This window comes from Salvelinus namaycush, chromosome 8, assembly GCF_016432855.1.
Source record: "Salvelinus namaycush isolate Seneca chromosome 8, SaNama_1.0, whole genome shotgun sequence".
In the NCBI taxonomy this organism is placed as follows: domain Eukaryota; kingdom Metazoa; phylum Chordata; class Actinopteri; order Salmoniformes; family Salmonidae; genus Salvelinus; species Salvelinus namaycush.
The window spans coordinates 39,371,518-39,386,872 of record NC_052314.1 but is presented as its reverse complement, the minus strand read 5'-3'; the positions used below and the strand labels follow the sequence as shown (position 1 = coordinate 39,386,872).

Genomic DNA, 15,355 nt, shown 5'->3' with positions numbered 1-15,355 from the left:
CTCTAAGTGGCGTGGAAAAGGCCATTGATTACCTTCCATCCGAGAACGCACGTCTTTATTACTGTTAGAGTGAGCATATACACGCTCTCAGAAAGCTCTGTCCGTTTATTATTAGAGCGGAAGGGAGGGGGACAGTGTGTCTCTGTGTGTGTGTGTATGTGTGTATTATTATAATAGTTCCTTGTAGGGCTGTGACGGTAACTGAATAACCGTGTAACTGACGGTTATGGATGAAGGCCGCCGTGAAAATGAAACAACCGCGAGAACCATTTAAATAGGCACACATTCATTTTGGTAGAAACATTTTTGGGATTAACGTTATTAACGTAGATCAACTTGATCTAATAGCAGGAGGTGTTTACTAATGATCATAAGCGATTGTTTCGTTAAACTTAGTCTGTCTATTGAACATCTCCTCTTTCCAACTCTCGTTTGATGCTCCAGCTGCTAAACCGTCTGATGTGCGGGGTTGTAGAAGCGCTAGACGATAGGCTATGGCACTTCAGGGGGAGAAAATAGTTTGAAGTGTGGACTTTCTTGTATACAATGCTCGTTTTCATTGCTTGCTAGTAGATACATAAATTGGTATTCTTTTGAAAAAAGGTTGGATGTGTCTGACTATTCATTAATTATTCAAATGAGTTTCTTCTGACTCTGAGGCCTATAATGAGCTAATGTTGTCTCCAACCAGGCATGGTATAATTTGATACAGACTCTACTCTTTATTTATAGACTAATCAACAGTGAAAAAATGGCTATGGACATGTTGCGTGTATTTGTTTCTATTTTAACGATTGTCAATGTCATTATCCTACTATCGCATAGCTGTCTCACTCCTCTTCGTACTGTACTTTCCTTATCAATTCATCTAACCTACTTTCGGAAAGCCTACGGTGGCCTAGGTTTTTTTTATACGTATTAAGGAAAATATAAATATTTGCTCTTTTCTCTGACATACTCTGGTGGCTTTGATTGACAGGTCATTTTACGGGCTGTGAGTTCGCTGATTCTCTCTATAGGGCTATTCAGAAAGTTTCCTAAAGTAGCATGTCTGGACATCTCTTTAATGAGAATCAAACGCTCCTGTCAAGATTTCATCTGATTAAAGACCTATTTTCAGTAGCTTAGGCTACATTATTTTTCTCATTACGGCGCCCTCTCGCCATCGAGTGACCGCAGTAGCAGGGTTTGTGACGTTACGCGGATATTCCGGGGAAAAGTGGGAGAAAACCCATCGCACTTGTATGAATGGATTTTTGCGTCGAAATAGGATCAGTATTTAATATTTTCATATGTGGAAAAGGCAACAGACAAAGACAAGGTAGGCATATACATTTTTAGATTGACATTTTAGTCATTTAGCAGATGCTCTTTTCCAGAGCGACTTACAATTAACGTTAGTGCACAATTAGGTCGTAGGGTTTTTCTGCGGAGCCTGAAGGCAGGGAGGGGAAGTTCCTCTTGCTGCTCCGTAGCCAAGTACCATGGTCTTGTAGAGGATGAGAGCTTCGACTGGAAGCCAGTGTAGTGTGCAGGGGAGCGGGGTGACATGGGAGAATTTGGGAAGGTTGAACACCAGGTGGGCTGCATATATCTTTATTTTGACTCAATGCGACAGAGCCTCTCCAACCTAGGATTTCTTCATTTGTAGATGTAATATTTATAAGTGATAACCTGAATAAGAATAATGAAATGCCATGATAATAACAAAGTGTAATGGCTTGTTTCAAATCGTTTTTTTTTAAAGAAGCATATTCATGTAAACAAGTGAACAAACAGAAACCCCTTTTCACATTGGGCCTTATAGGCCTAAGACAGCAGTAACATACATTTTAATCAAATGTAAACATCACAAATGATATGAAATATAAATGACAAAGAAAAGAAAAGGAAAAACAACGAACAAAGTGTGATTCAATAGTGAAATAGCACGTTTCTTTTGAGTCAATGCGAAAATGTGACAATCCTCTCCAATCTGACATTTCTTAATTTGTGTACTAGACTAAATTTTAGAGGTAGTAACTTGAATAATAATAATGAAATGCTACTGATAATAACAAAGTGTAGTGGTAATAGTGAAGTTTCGGAGAAAAACCTGCCGCCCACATACACTCGTGCTTCTACACCTGCATTGCTTGCTGTTTGGGGTTTTAGGCCGGGTTTCTGTACAGCACTTTGAGATATCAGCTGATGTAAGAGGGGCTTTATAAGTAGATTTGATATGACTCGCACACCCACACATCAACAGACGCGCAACCTCGTGCGTTCTCAGCGATGCACACACTCACACCAATTTACAGATAACACACGCTCACATTCCACTGTGTTAGGTTTATTACATTTACAGGAGCTGACAGCTGAAGTGACGATGTCGTTAAAGCACATCACACTGAGCCGGAAACTTCAGGCTCTATTTGTGTTCTGGCCTGAAGGCACAAAGCCGTGTTCAGGGAACTCCATACCATTATTACCCTTCATCCAAACACAGATTCAAGGACATTGGCCCATTATTACAGCTTTTTATTCAAACACTTTGAACTTTTTTTTACTGCTCACTGGAAATGCCTGAATATAGTCTTAACTTAGGCCCTTGGAGGCTGGATAGAGAAAGCATTATAAGAATACTTATTTGACTTACTTTCTGAAGTGTTTTGCCAGTTTTAATCTTAGCTTACCACACATATTGATTTAGACAAAAGTATCCCATATGGCTCTTTAGTTACTATGAACAGTGTGTTAGCTAATTAAAACTACGACTCCCAGGTTGGTGTCATGTTAGGTTCACATGTTTCGTTCATTGTTATGAGCTGAACAGCTCTCTCCAGTTCTCCTACAAGTACAGTTCGGCAAGTTGATTCCCACAAGTCATCTCACCACAGTAGTTTAATTGTATTGTTATTTTGTTTACCCTGGGTGCAGTATCACTCACTAACAGTTAATGACTAACTGATTGGCTCCCACTGTTTCCTTTGTGCATTCGTGCATTTGTGTGTGCCTGTGTCTGCAATTGTACTGCGGCATTCTCTACATCGCAAAACCGTCTGTTTTACAGCCCAATCCACATCACGCAAACAGTTAAATCTATACTAACTCTATTTTCATAAACACTGAGGTGTGCAGTTTTTCCTTCATAATCAGATGATCGCTCCTGGAGAGGGAGGAGGGAGAGAAATAACTACTTTTGGAAATAAACCCTTCCTGTATAATCCATTAGATCCATGTCAGACTAGCACTTTAGAGAGCACTGTTTGGGATTGAGCCCATCCAGTCCTGGTGTCTGTGTCTGCTCTATAGCCTCTGTTCTAGTCTCATGACAGACTGGGGCTGAGCTGAGCAGAGGTACGGCCATACGAGACAGAGCTGGATGACATTGCTGCTTGTCTTAACAGATGCTCGGAAGGACACTGCACTGTTATATATTTAAATGGAGGGAGGAAGGGAGGGAGGGAGCATAGTGAGAGAGAGGAAAGAGACTAAAAGTAAGGGAGAGAGTAGTAAGAGGGACTGAGGAGAAAAATACAGAGACGCAGAGAGATAGGCAAGGCAGAGGAAAAGAGTAGGATCAGAGAGAAGAGGACAAAAAGAGGGATATGGAAGAGGAAGAGAGGGAAAACGAGAAACAGGAAAGCAACAGCCATATGGACAGGTCAGAGGGAGAAGATCCAATGCCTGGATGACTCCCGACTGTTTAACCAGCCGTTTCCCCTGCCCCCCCCCCCCCCCCCCCACTCTCTCTCTCTCAATGGGCTTTATTGGCATGGGAAAAATACTTTTGCATTGCCAAAGCAAGTGAAATAGATAATAAACAAAAGTGAAATAAACAATACAAAATAAACAGTAAACGTTACACTCCCAAAAGTTGCAACGGAATAGAGACATTTAAAATGTCATATTATGGCTATGTACAGTGTTGTAACGATGTGCAAATAGTTAAAGTACAAAAAGGGGAAAATACTCTCTCGCTCTCTCTCTCTCCTCTCGTTAGCTAATGTTACGTTTTCTGGCTAGCCAGTTCAAATAATGTCAGATTGTCCGTTCTTAAATTCAGAGCATTTCACTCTCTGAGCGTTCATAGCGCACTATGCCACTGGCTGAGGAGTAGGATTGATCCCAGCGTTCAACGGCAGCCAAGCATCCAAACTAACTGGCTAACGTTGTCTAGCTTGCTAGCTACTTCCAGACACAAATGAGAGAACACTTCACTCTGACCATTTTACTCGCCCTAGCAGAGCTGGTTAGGCTGTTTTCATGTTAACCAGAGAATTGGTGACTGTAACTGTGCCGCTGTAAACAATTTAATACCGTTTTTTGTTTTTGCCGACGTTTACTGACATCGGCCATATTCAACGGGTGTTGAGCGTTCGTAAATCAGTTATTCGGCGCGCGAGTGCTCTGAAATCGGAGTAGATAGCCAGAATGAACAATGTCCATTGGAACGCACAACGAATATACCACTTAGCTAAGAATGATGTGAATAATCAAGTCAATAAACGTTGGGTAGTTAGTTAGATAGCATATAGTTAATATACCTGCAAGTTCAATGTATTAGTAGCCAACTAACGTTATGTAGCTAGCAAACATACCTGTGCATACTGTTGTAATGCTACGCGGTTCGTAAGAATAGCGTAGCATAACAAATTGCCAGCCAACATAACGTGTAACATAACTTATTTGAAAGGTCGTTACTTTATTACATTGCTCAACATTTTCTTAGCATTTGTCATAATTAGTTGCATATATCTGTCACGTTCCTGACCTGTTTTCTGTTGTTTTGTATGTGTTTAGTCGGTCAGGGCGTGAGTTGGGGTGGGCATTCTATGTTATGTGTATCTATGTTGGTTAATGGGTTACCTGATATGGTTCTCAATTAGAGGCAGGTGGTTTACGTTTCCTCTGATTGAGAGCCATATTAAGGTAGGTTGTTTCACATTGTTTGTTGTGGGTGGTTGTCTCCTGTGTTTGTATGTTGGTACCACATGGGACTGTATCGTTCGTTCGTTTGTTTTGTAGTCTGTACCTGTTCGTGCGTTCTTCGTTGTATGTAAGTTCTCATCTCCAGGTCTGTCTACTTCGTTTTGTTATTTTGTTAATTCAAGTGTAGTTCGTTTTTTCGTCTTGTTTAATAAATTTCATTATGTCAAACTACCACGCTGCATATTGGTCATCTGATCCGTCTCGCCTCTCCTCGTCCGAGGAGGAGGAAGAGCTAGAGATTCGTTACAATATCTTTATTTTGACTCAATGTGACAGAGCCTCTCCAACCTGGCATTTCTTCATTTGTAGATGTAATATTTATAAGTGATAACCTGAATAAGAATAATGAAATGCCATGATAATAACAAAGTGTAATGGCTTGTTTCAAATAGTTTTTTTTTAAAGAAGCATATCCATGTAAACAAGTGAACAAACATAAACCCCTTTTCACATTGGGCCTTAATAGGCCTAAGACAGCAGTAACATACATTTAAATAAAATGGACACATCAAATCAAATTTATTTAATGTATATTGCCCTTCTTACATCAGCTGATATCTCAAAGTGCTGTACAGAAACCCAACCTAAAACCCCAAACAGCAAGCAATGCAGGTGTAGAAGCACGGTGGCTAGGAAAAACTCCCTAGAAAGGCCAAAACCTAGGAAGAAACCTAGAGAGGAACCAGGCTATGAGGGGTGGCCAGTCCTCTTCTGGCTGTGCCGGGTGGAGATTATAACAGAACATGGCCAAGATGTTCAAATGTTCATAAATGACCAGCATGGTCAAATAATAATAATCACAGTGGTTGTCGAGGGTGCAACAAGTCAGCACCTCAGGAGTAAATGTCAGTTGGCTTTTCATAGCCGATCATTAAGAGTATCTCTACCGCTCCTGCTGTCTCTAGAGAGTTGAAAACAGCAGGTCTGGGACAGGTAGCACGTCCGGTGAACAGGTCAGGGTTCCATAGCCGCAGGCAGAACAGTTGAAACTGGAGCAGCAGCCCGGCCAGGTGGACTGGGGACAGCAAGGAGTCATCATGCCAGGTAGTCCTGAGGCATGGTCCTAAGGCTCAGGTCCTCCGAGAGAGAGAAAGAAAGAGAGAAAGAGAGAATTAGAGAGAGCATACTTAAATTCACACAGGAAACCGGATAAGACAGGAGAAGTACTCCAGATATAACAGACTGACCCTAGCCCCCCGACACATAAACTACTGCAGCATAAATACTGGAGGCTGAGACAGGAGACACTGTGGCCCCATCCGATGATACCCCCGGACAGGGCCAAACAGGCAGGATATAACCCCACCCACTTTGCCAAAGCACAGCCCCCACACCACTAGAGCGATATCTTCAATCACCAACTTACCATCCTGAGACAAGGCCGAGTATAGCCCACAAATATCTCCGCCACGGCACAACCCAAGGGGGGGCGCCAACCCAGATAGGAAGATCACGTCCGTGACTCAACCCACTCAAGTGACGCATCAAAAATTATATTAAACATAAATGAAAAAGAAAAGGAAAAACAACTAACAAAGTGTGATTCAATAGTGAAATAGCACGTTTCATTTGAGTCAATACGAAAATGTGACAATCCTCTCCAATCTGACATTTCTTAATTTGTATACTATACTATTATTTAACTTTAGCTAATTTGTATTCATTATTACAGTTAACTAAACTCACAACAAGATCATTATTTACAAGTTAATGGTGAGCTAGTTACAGAAAATAGCTTACGGTCATGAGTGTGACAAAATAAAAGCAGGGCATTCTACCGGAGAATTTTAGAACTTGGTGTAAGGGTGTGTGCTGGTGGCAGGGAAGTCAGGCGCAGGAGATCAAACTTGGTATAAACGGAGCAGTTTAATAAGTGCTCAAAAACTCCAAAAACCAAAATATACAAAATAAAACAAGTGGGTACAAAACCCGTCGCACACCAGAACATACCTTGCACAATGCTTACAAACAAACAATCACCGACAAGGACAATGAGGGGGAACAGAGGGTTAAATACACAACATGTAATGAATGGGATTGAAACCAGGTGTGATACAAGGCAAGACAAAACCAAAGGAAAATGAAAAGAGGATCAGCGGCGACTTCGACCGCCGAACGCCACCCGAACAAGGAGAGGGACCAACTTCGGCGGAAGGCCCTCCTGATTCCTGCTTACAAGCAAAAACTAAAGCAGGGAGTCGCTCAATACGGAAGTGATCAGTTTACGCGGATGCTACGATACAGGACTGTTTTGCTACCACAGACTGATATGTTCCGGGATTCATCTAATGGCATTGAGGAGTATACCACCTCAGTCATCGGCTTCATCAATAAGTGCATTGACGACGTCGTCCCCACAGTGACCGTACGTTCATATCCCAACCAGAAGCCATGGATTACAGGCAACTTACGCATCGAGCTAAAGACTAGAGCTGCCGCTTTCAAGGAGCGGGACACTAATCCGGACGCTTATAAGAAATCCCTCTATGCCCTCAGACGAACCATCAAACAAGCAAAGCATCAATACAGGATTAAGATTGAATCCTACTACACCAGCTCTGACGCTCGCCGGATGTGGCAGGGCTTGAAAACTATTACTGACAACAAAGGGAAACCCAGACGCGAGCTGCCCAGTGACACGAGCCTACCAGACGAGCTAAATGCCTTTTATGCTCGTTTCGAAGCAAGCAACAGTAAATCATTCACGAGAGCAGCAGTTGTTCTGGACAACTGTGTGATAACGCTCTCGGTAGCCGATGTGAGCAAGACCTTTAAACAGGTCAACATTCACAATGCCGTTGGACCAGATGGATTATCAGGACGTATACTCCAAGCACGCGCAGACCAACAGGCAAGTGTCTTCACTGACATTTTTAACATCTCCCTGACCGAGTCTGTAATACCTACATGTTTCAAGCAGACCACCATAGTCCCTGTGCCTAAGAACACAAAGGCAACCTGCCTAAATGACTACAGACCCGTAGCACTCACGTCTGTGGCCATGAAGTGCTTTGAAAGGCTTGTCATGGCTCACATCAACAGCATCCTCCCGGATACCCTAGACCCACTCCAATTCGCATACCGCCCCAACAGATCCACAGATGACGCAATCTAAATCGCACTCCACACTGCCCTTTCCCACCTGGACAAAAGGAACACCTATGTGAGAGTGCTGTTCATTGACTACAGCTCAGCGTTCAACACCATAGTGCCCTCCAAGCTCATCACTAAGCTAAGGACCCTGGAACTAAATACCTCCCTCTGCAACTGGATCCTGGACTTCCTGATTGGCCGCCCCCAGGTGGTAAGGGTAGGCAACAACACATCTGCCCCGCTGATCCTCAACACTGGGGCCCCTGAGTGGTGTGTACTCAGTCCCCTCCTGTACTCACTGTTCACCCATGACCACTTGGCCAAACACGACTCCAACACCATCATTAAGTTTGCTGGCGACATAACAGTTGCTGCCGACAACGATGAGACAGCCCATAGGAAGGAGGTCAGAGACCTGGCAGTGTGGTGCCAGGACAACAACCTCTCCCTCAACGTGAGCAAGACAAAGGAGCTGATTGTGGACTACAGGAAAAGGCAGGCCGAACAGGTCCCCGTTAACATCGACAGGGCTGTAGTGGACCGGGTCGAGAGTTTCAAGTTCCTTGGTGTCCACATCACCAACAAACTATCATGGTCCAAACACACCAAGACAGTCGTGAACAGGGCACGACAACACCTTTTCCCCCTCAGGAGACTGAAAAGATTTGGCGTGGGTCCCCAGATCCTCAAAAAGTTCTACAGCTGCACCATCAAGAGGATCCTGACCAGTTGCATCACCGCCTGTTATGGCAACTGCTCGGCATCTGACCGTAAGACGCTACAGAGGGTAGTGGGTATGGCCCAGTACATCACTGGGGCCAAGCTTCCTGCCATCCAGGATCTATTTAATAGGCGGTGTCAGAGGAAGGCCCAAAAAATTGTCAGAGACTCCAGTCACCCAAGTCATAGACTGTTTTCTCTGCTACCGCACGGCAAGCAGTACCGGAGCACCAAGTCTAGGACCAAAAGGCTCCTTAACAGCTTCTACTCCCAAGCCATAAGACTACTGAACAATTAATCAAATGGCCACCGAACTATTTACATTGACACCCCCCCCCCCCCCCCCCCCCCCATTTGTTTTGTACACTGCTGCTACTCGCTGTTTATTATCTATGCATAGTCACTTCACCCCTACCTACATGTACAAATTACCTCAACTAACCTGTATCCCCACACATTGACTAGGTACTGGTACCCCCTGTATATAGCCTCGTTGTTGTTATTTTATTGGGTTCATTTTTAGTATTATATATTTTTATTTTTGTATTTATTTTTTTACCTTAGTTTCTTTCGTAAATATTTTCTTAACTCTTGCACTGTTGATTAAGGGCTTGTAAGGAAGCATTTCACAGTAAGGTCTACACCTGTTGTATTCGGCGCATGTGACAAATAAAGTTTGATTTTATTTGATGTTATAGACAGAAGCTAGCTACATGGCAAACCAATACGAACTCTTCTCTCGGAATGTCCAGCCCGTCCATTATCTCAGCCAATCATGGCTAGCGGAAGGTTCCTGTAACCAACTAGGCTCGTAATTTAACAATTTTATTAGTATTTACAGATTTACAGATAATACTTTTGTTAAGGCACATGAAAGTTCACATGTTCCATAAGGCATTTCTGCCAAAACAAACACAACTTGATAAAAATACAAAAATTGCGTTCAAATGCCTCTCCTTTTATGTAGTGAAGTGCGACATAGTTTCCTGAAACGTATCACATAATAGTGTTTTGGAATTAAACTCTTTACATGTCAACTGTATGTTTTTGCATGTGTTGGAGGGAAAATACATAGACATCTCACATTGGTTTGACATAGTAAATTTGGTCTGACAAGACAAGGGAAATTCTGCAGTTTTCTTGTGGATTTAGCAGAGAATGCAAAGAGTGGAATTTTCACATGAGTACGACAGACTACTGTTCTTAACGTTAATTGTAGTCTCACTAATACAGGGAATATGATTTCTCAACCTTTGTTATGTATTGCTAAACTCTTGTTTTCTCCAAGCTGCTCTGGCCTAGGCGGACATCTTTATTCTCCAATCTGCATTAATCTAACGATCCAAGAGAGAATATATACACCCACTTAGACCTCCTGTCACTAAACGTCAACCAACAACTCAGAATAGTCATATTTTCATCCTTCCCCTCCCGTTCCGTCACCCTCTGTGTTAACTAATGTTTTTTCAATAACAGTAACTAACTGTATTGTACGTCAAATCGATTCCCCAGACCCGGCTTCATATCTGCCCAGCCTTATAATTTTCAAAGCTTATCTTAATTGGCTGCAGGGCAGGGCTGAGTTATGGCAGATTAAAATGCATGTGGACTGTCCTGTCATCACACGCACACAAACACACGCACACAGAGGGGCTGACTGTAGTAGCACAGGGATCAGAGAGCAGCTACCCCGCAGGATGGCTCTCTTTGATGACATCACCGGTCCCTTGACCCCCGGCTGGGCCCTGGGAGCATGCTGATGCTGAAGCAGGAGTTTTATGGAGGATTTATCTATCACTGTGACAACAGGGATGGGAATGAGGGGCTGGGGGCTATGTTGACAGAGGCAGCAGGACACCTCTCTCTTTCATTATCTCTCCCGCTCTCTTTCTTTATTTCCCTCTCTCTGTCTGTCAACGTCTTTTCTTTACCAATCACTCACTATCTGTTTATGTCTCTCTTTGTCTCTCCCTCCCTATGCATGCTGCCACTCATTCTCTGTCTGTCTGTCTGTCTTCTGTATCTCTCTCTCTCTCGCTCTCCCTCCTCCCTAGTGGGAGAGCAGTTGAAATTGATGGGTACAAATCCAGCAGACAGGGAAAATGATTGAATCCTAACTCGCAGTGAAGATGAAAATATTTGCTCCCCGTGCTGTGGCCTGTGGGGGCCTGGGACTGAGAAACCCATCCAGTCGTGGCGGGGTTGTGTGTCTGCGTGCGTGTGTTTCTGTATGCTTGTGTATGTACGTATGTGTGTCTGTCCTGGTTCAATACATGCAGCCAACTCAGAGCTCCCTGGCCTGATGGAACAAGTGCCCCGACTTTTTCTTGATTGTCTCCGGGATGAGGAGGGATGAGGGGAGACGGCGGGAAAGAGTGTGAGGGGGACGGGAGGGAGGGAGTGATGAGGCTCCATCCATCACTCTCAGTTCATTCCTGTCCATCACTGTCAGTTCAGGGCCATTTTAAAACACATTCACCCAGACCATGGGCCAGTTAACACCTGACTGCCTGTTTCTTATTTTCTCTCTCTCTCTCACTCTACCTCTCTCTCACTATATATCTGCTTGTCTTTCTCACTCTCTTTCTCCCTTCCTTACTTCTCTCTCTCGTTCTCTCCAATTAACTCTTGCTGTCTCTCACTCTCTTTCTCACACTGTCATCTTTCTCTCTCTCACTCATCCTCTCTCTCGCCCTCCCACCCCTCTCACCATCTAGACACAGATAACAGCTACTTGAGATGGTGATTCTCTGAGGAGGTTGAGAGAGAACCACTCATGAAGGATGCAGGCTTACTGGGCTACATGTTGAGATCAGTGTCTCTATGACCCTCATCTCAAATCAAATGTTATTCAATCATTTTATTCGTAAACATCAGTTGTGGACTAACAATAAAATGCTTACTTATGGGCTCTTCCCAATAATGCAGAGAGAAAGAAAATAGAGAAATAATAGAAAAGTAAAACACGTAATGATAAAAGTACTAATAGATACACAATGATTAACGATAACTCGGCTATATACAAGGGGTACCAGTACCGGGTCGATGTGCAGTGGTAGATATGTACATATCACTAGTGACAGACAGTAGCAACAGTGTATGTGATGATTTAAAAAAGTTGATTAAAAAAAGGGTCAATGCAGATAGTCAGGGTAGCTATTTGGTTAATTATTTTGCAGTCTTATGGCTTGGGGGTAGAAGCTGTTCAGGGTCCAGTTGGTTCCAGATTTGGTGCATCAGTATCGCTTGCTGTGCGGTAGCAGAGAGAACAGTCTATGGCTTAGGTGGCTGGAGTCTTGGACAATTTTTAGGGCCTTCCTCTGACACCGGTTGGTATAGAGGTCCTGGATAACAGGGAGCTTGGCCCCAGTGATGTAGCGCCTTGCGGTGGGATGCCAAGCAGTTGCCATACCAAGCGGTGATGCAGCCAGTCAAGATGCTCTCAATGGTGCAGCTGTAGAACTTTTTGAGGATCTGGGGACCCACGCCAAATCTTTTCAGCCTCCTGAGGGGGAAGAGATGTTGTCGTGCCCTCTTCACGACTGTTTTGGTGTGTTTGGACTAGAGGTCGACCGATTATGATTTTTCAATGCCGATACCGATTATTGGAGGACAAAAAAAGCCGATGCCGATTAGTCAGCCGATTTATTTTTACATTTTTATTTTATTTTTTATATATACTGTATATATATCATACACGCACACACATTTTTGTAATAATGACAATTGCAACAATACTGAATGAACAATGAACACTTATTTTAACTTAATATAATACATAAATACACACACGCACACAGCTCTGAAGTGACAATGATACTGAAGAGTCTGCTTAGGAGACAAATACTCTCAACTGTTTGAATAAAAATAGAGTTTAAGTTACCTGTGATGAATGTTGAAAACAAAAACTTTAATTTCTATATGCAGGAAATCCTATTTTAATAATGGGCATGGTAAGAATTGACAACCAAAGTGCGAGTCATAATTCCCATGACACCTAGCAAAATCTGAAAAGCGGTTCCTTCATTTATTCCATAGGATATTTTTTAGATTCACTTAAAATAAGGTCTGTGTTTCGTGTAGGCTTACATCACCGTGCCAATGTTATAACTGTGTAGATATCCATAGGACAAGGTAACTCTGATCAATATTGGCTAAATATAAGCGAAGATAAAAAAAATAAATTGTAGAGTGGATTTATGAAAATATGTTGACAAACGTTACCTTATCCTAGTGAGATTTACACGGGTATCAAAACGTCGAGGCGGTTTAAGCCTGCACGAAACACAGACCTTATTTGAAGTAGATCAAGACATTCTCTATGGAAGACATGAACGGTAAAATAACGAAGGAACCCCTTTCAAATTCAGCCACAAGTTATTACAGGAATTATAACGCGTCGACTATTTCTCTCTAAACCATATACCTTTGACTAATCCGGAAACTATCACCTCGAAAACAAAACATTTATTCCGTTCCGTATTTTATCTAACGGGTGGCATCCATGAGTCTAAATATTCCTGTTACATTGCACAACCTTCAATGTTGTCATAATTACATAAAGTTCTGGCAAATTAGTTCGCAAAGAGCCAGGCGGCCCAAACTGTTGCATATACCCTGACTCTGCGTGCAATGAACGCAAGAGAAATAACACAATTTCACCTGGTTAATATTGCCTGCTAACCTGGATTTCTTTTAGCTAAATATGCAGGTTTAAAAATATATACTTGTGTATTGATTTTAAGAAAGGCATTGATGTTTATGGTTAAGTACACATTGGAGCAATGACAGTTATTGATTGATTGTTTTTTATAAGATAAGTTTAATGCTAGCTAGCAACTTACCTTAGCTTACTGCATTCGCTAATAGGCAGGCTCCTCGTGGAGTGCAATGTAATCAATGCAAGATTGGATCCCCCGAGCTGACAAGGTTAAAAATCTAAACGAGGCAGAACGTTCCTAGGCCGTCATTGAAAATAAGAATGTGTTCTTAACTGACTTGCCAAGTTAAATAAAGATTAAATAAAGGTGTAAAAAAATAATAATAATAATAATCGGCAAATCGGCGCCCAAAAATACCGATTTCCGATTGTTATGAAAACTTGAAATCGGCCCCGATTAATCGGCCATTCCGATTAATCGGTCGACCTCTAGTTTGGACCACAATAGATCCTTAGTGATGTGGACACCGAGGAACTATAAGCTCTCGACCCGCTCCACTACAGCCCCTACAATGTGAATCCTGTAGTCTGTAGTCTTGCTGACGTTGAGCGAGAGGTTGTTGTCCTGGCACCACACTGCCAGGTCTCTGAGCACCTCCCTATAGGCTGTCGTCAGTGATCAGACCTACCACCGCCATGTCGTTGACAAACTTAAAACCTTTTTACTGCAGTGGGCTAAATCAGGGTCACACAGAGTGATTCTTGGTAGTCTTAATGAAACAAAAGTATACACCTCACACACATGGTTATGGGCTTAAAAAAAGAAGACACATTGTACCATGTCAGATATAAAGTTGAAATGTATGACATTTTAAGTTTGCATCCCAATATTACACTTTATAAACATCACAGAAGACTGAAATATAACATAGAAACACCGGATTGAGTCTGTTTTTAATTATGACAAATGAGGCCAAAGAAGGCACCTTTGGTCATTGACTGCAGGAAAGGTTTACTGATGGTGTTGGAGTTGTTCTCGGCCCTCCGTTTTCTGTAGTCCACGATCAGCTCCTTTGTCTTGCTGACATTGAGGGAGAGGTTGTTGTCCTGTCACCAGGCTGTCAGGTCACTGACCTCCTCCCTATAGGCTGTCTCATCATCATCATGTCGTCCACAAACTTACAGTGGTTCTTTCTTTAAAAGTTACAAGTTTATACCGTGACCGTTTGTGGTAGATGGTGGCATTCTGTCATTGCACCACACTATGACAAGGGGGAGTTAGAACGCTGATCTATCGGTAGTCTAAATTGTGGCAATTAATGGAGGCGTTTTCATCGTCCTGCATCAGGTAACAACAACAACAAAAACTGTCTCACCCCAAGTTCAAGAATGGCCTTTTTCCCTTCACTTTCAGTTATTTGAAACGAAATCATATCCAAAATATCGTTATTTTTTAAACAAAGTGATTATTATTATTATTAACCCTGCATTATAATTATATAAAAGCCCCTTAGATATTCTCACAGATCAGATTTGCCCTAATGAAAAAATGTGCCTTAGATATTCATTTAGAATCCTCCAATCCTCTAAATGTAATTATTGAAGGAGAGTCACGTCATTGGCATAGAGTCAGGCGACATTGGCAGAGTTGAAGAGAGCGAGGAACGAGATGGAGTCACAAATTCATGCCAGGCAATTATTTCAACTACATTTAGTTGAAAGTTGCAAGAAGTTCGATCAGGTTTAAATCAGGAGACCTACATGTAGAGATTAAAAAAAATATATTTAGATATATTGTTGAGTAATGTGCTGTTAAAAGTGTTGTAGGTCTTATGTTTTTATTTTTATTTAACCTTTATTTTACTACATAAAGGTCTACTTACTCTGCTGGTGTCTTGACCCAGTTTA

The 15,355-nt window shown here is 42.3% G+C and overlaps 1 protein-coding gene across 1 annotated transcript in view; it reads left to right on the top strand.

Annotated features, from left to right (window-relative positions):
• The window catches only part of LOC120052122 (low-density lipoprotein receptor-related protein 8-like), a 248,781-nt gene that overhangs the window by 186,572 nt on the left and 46,854 nt on the right, over positions 1-15,355 (top strand). The window lies entirely within an intron of this gene.